Source organism: Microtus pennsylvanicus, chromosome X (genome assembly GCF_037038515.1).
Source record: "Microtus pennsylvanicus isolate mMicPen1 chromosome X, mMicPen1.hap1, whole genome shotgun sequence".
Taxonomy (NCBI): domain Eukaryota; kingdom Metazoa; phylum Chordata; class Mammalia; order Rodentia; family Cricetidae; genus Microtus; species Microtus pennsylvanicus.
The window spans coordinates 100,223,065-100,226,914 of NC_134601.1; positions in this window are offsets into that span (position 1 = coordinate 100,223,065).

Genomic DNA, 3,850 nt, shown 5'->3' on the forward strand with positions numbered 1-3,850 from the left:
ATTGATAGCAATTGGCTCAATTGAACAGACTGTGTTGTGTGAGTGTGTGTTTATGTGTGTGTGTGTGTGTGTGTGTGTGTGTAATACTGCCTTATTGAACACAGTGTGTTTGTGCGTGTATATACTGCCTAACTGAACAGTGTGTGTGTATGTGTGTGTGTGCGTGCACACACAAAATTGAGGATGTTGTTAGTACTACCTAACAAGAGTCAACATGACCCCAAGTGTAAATGAGGGGAATAACAGAAAGAATTGTGAAAGTCATAAAATGGTAATAGTGAATCATGTTCACTTCAGTCTGGGACATCACAAGGCCTTGAGGAACACCGGAAACATGTTCTGTCTCAGGTTCACATGGGCTAGCTTTCTACTTTATACCAGAAACCTGAAAACTCCCACACACATACTTCTTCCACTATAACTCACCCTGGGAACTCTTGGCAGGTGAACTACAACAAGGCAAATTTCACTGCTAACTAGAGAGTGTCTTAGATTTGAGGCTGTTGGAATGACACTGAAGGTCTCAGATAAAGTCAGGGTATAGAAGTATATTATTAGAAATCATTTCATTGTGTTTTGTTTCGGTCATGTTTCATTCTACCGCAGGTCTCTGGGCTGGCCAGTTTCCAGTTCCTACCCATAGAGGCTCCACTCACAGTGTGTGCCTCATGCTAAACCAAAGAGTAGTTGGCCACCATTGCCCAAGCACAACTTGCAGACAGGATAGAGTGTAGGTCTGGGGTTTGTGTCTGGGTTGATGGCCAGGTTTCTATTTCTGGAGCCTGTGGAGTAAAGTCTCATACCACTTTCATGACCAGTATCATCAGAGAGGACTCCTTTGGAACCAGATGGGAGCAGGTTCAGAGACCCACAGCCAGATATTTGCAGAGTGATTACAGTCTGCATAGGGTTTCACCCCTGAGAGACTGGGGAACTCTGGGAATTGGAGGAAAGATCATAGCATTCAAGGAGGGTGGAGGACAACAGGAGAACATGACCCAACAAATCAGCTAAGCAGGGCTCATATGGGCCCACAGAGACTGGAGTAGCAAGCACAGAATCTGTATAGATATGTGCGAGGTCCTTTGCATATATGTAATGACTGTTTGCTTGATGTTATTATATCCTGTTTTGTTCTATTTGGCTGTCATCCCTTGGAATTCTTCTCTTTTCTGAAGAGGAAAAAGAGGGGCAGTGGATCTGGGGGAGAAGGTAGGAGATAGCTGGGAGGAGTGAAGGGAAGGAAAACTGTAGTCAGGCTGTATTGTATGAGAGAAGAATATTTTCAATTTTTTTCAATAAAAGAAAGAGCACGAAAGAGCAAGAGAGTGAGTGAGAGAGAGAGAGAGAGAGAGAGAGAGAGAAAGAGAGAAAGAGAGGTTTCCCAATACAGTTGTGCCAGAAGAGAATAAAGGACCAAATAAATTAGTATACAAATCCCTTATAAGCACAAACAAGAATGGAGATATGTAAAGAAACTTCATATGAAAAGAAAAAGGTAGCTTGCCAGATTATTTCAGGGGTTGGGTTGTTAAAAATATGTATGAACATGTATTTCATATTGGTGAGTGACACTCCGAATCCTCTCTATTGTCACCATCTGGGACAGAAGGTAATGCCAGGCAGAAATCTCTGTCAATTTCCACTTTAGGTGAACTGCACAGTTCACGGCTTGGTTCTAGGCTTGCTTCTCATGACACCACAATTGGATCTATGAGAACTGATGATTCTTTTAATGGAGAACATTCTTTGGCTTTCCTGTCATGAACAACCTATTGTAAAGCATTTGTCTTTTCACAATTTATTTCTGTTATGTAGCCAGGAAATACCTTTTCTTCCTTCTGCCTGGTGGGTGTGCAGGAGGCACAAGGCTCATGCAGAGGACATACCTTAAAATAAGGATGGGACCATGGCTACTGAGATGACTTAGTTGGTACATTTCATGTGGCCCAAAAATGAGCACCTGAATTCAATTCATAAGCACTCATCTTAAAATCCAGGTGCTGAGATGGTATCTTGAATCTAAGTGCTTCATAGGTTTGGGATGCCCTTCTGTAAGTTATGAATATGTTTTATTACCTTTGTTTAGTAAATGGGCTGACTGGCCAATATCCAGACAGAGTAGAGCCAGGAGGAAATCCAAGCAAACGTACTCAAAGGAGGAAGATGGAGTCAGGAGGGCACTAGGAGACACTGGAAAAGCAGCAAGTAAGGAAACAAACCAGGAGCCCTGTGGTAAAATATCAAATAGTAGAAATGGGTTCGTTTCTATGTAAGGACTAGTTTGTAATAAGCCTGAGCCACAGGTCAAACTTTTATAATTACTGTAAGTCTTTGAGTATTTGTTCGGGAACTGGCGGGCAGGAGAGAAATCTCCATTGACACATACCTTTTGGCTTAGCTGGCCATCCTTACTAACCAAAATAGTGAGAGATAATATAGTGGGATACTCTGTCTCAACAAAGAAGCAGGGAAGTACTTAGTAAGACATCAAGTTCACGTCTATCCTCTACACATGTGTATGAAGACAGTCGAGCATCCTTAACATTTAACATACATCCAAAGAGGGAAGAAGTAGAGTTTCACCAGGAGGCAAGTCAGGGATACCTGGGAAGGGCCTGAAAGGACAATAACATTTAGTATCACAGGGACAGAAAAGTCTATCTGTTTTTCATTATCCCAGCATGAAACTGTAGAGTCAAGGTGTCAAAAGTCTCTTGTCATATCTTCTTTATGTCTAGAACAAGGACATAAAAATACTGATTGAAAATGGCAGCCATGAGACAGCAGAAGGGGAATATCTTATATACATGGCAGTCAGAGTTTCAAGTTATCTCCATTCATTACACAACCTCTGTCACTTGAGGAGAACAGGGCTGGAGAAACCAAGTGTAAATGTAGAGACTGCAGTCCAGACAGTTGGGGAACTTGTGCATGTGGGGGACACTGTTGCTAGCTGACAGAGCAGACAATACTTCATAGTGTGAGGTAATCTGAAGCCATAGTATTCCAGTCCAGCTGCAGACCTACCCCATGTCCATTTCCAGTTTATTTTAAATCGTTCCTGTGACCATGCCAAGTCTTTAGCTTAGGAATTTTAAGAGCATCTGATGATTAAAGCAATAAAGAGAAGAGATGCTTGTTCCCTCCCTCCCATCCAAAAGAACAGAGGTAAAACATCACACACTGTGCAATGGCTGCATAGAGAATCCAAACAAATACACCCCATTACTGGGTTAGAAGGAACATTATTGGCTGGCCCAGGAATGAATATTTGAGGGATTTATCACCAGTGTCCTAGGGCCCCTCATGTTTAGGTAAGCAGACAGGATAATCCCAAAACCCAATGGGGGAAGGAGACTGCTACATAAAATCTGACAAAGTTAATTCATCAAGCAGCACACAAAACTGACCCCCTAAACATTCCTTAGCTGTAATGTACAGGTAACGTTTCTGGATAGAAGCAAAATATGCATGCATACATTCATACATATATGTATACATACATGCATGTGTATAGGAAACAAATGTCCAAAAGGGGGAAGTGTTTGGATGTTTGAAGATAAATTCCCATCAGATTCTAGGATAGCTTTAAGTGTGATAATTATTAACTTGCAAGTATTTGGGGGGAAGGAATATATACAGATAACTACCTATAAAGTGGCTTATCATGCACAGTTTCGAAATTCTATGCAATGTTTTAAAAATAAACCATGAAGAGCAGCCTGCTTTAATTAAAATGTGAAATATCTGTTAACAATAATAACATATATAGGTAATTCATTCTAGAAAGAGGGTGCATTAATACACATAAAATATATGTGCTAAAAGGGCTGCTAAAATAAATAAA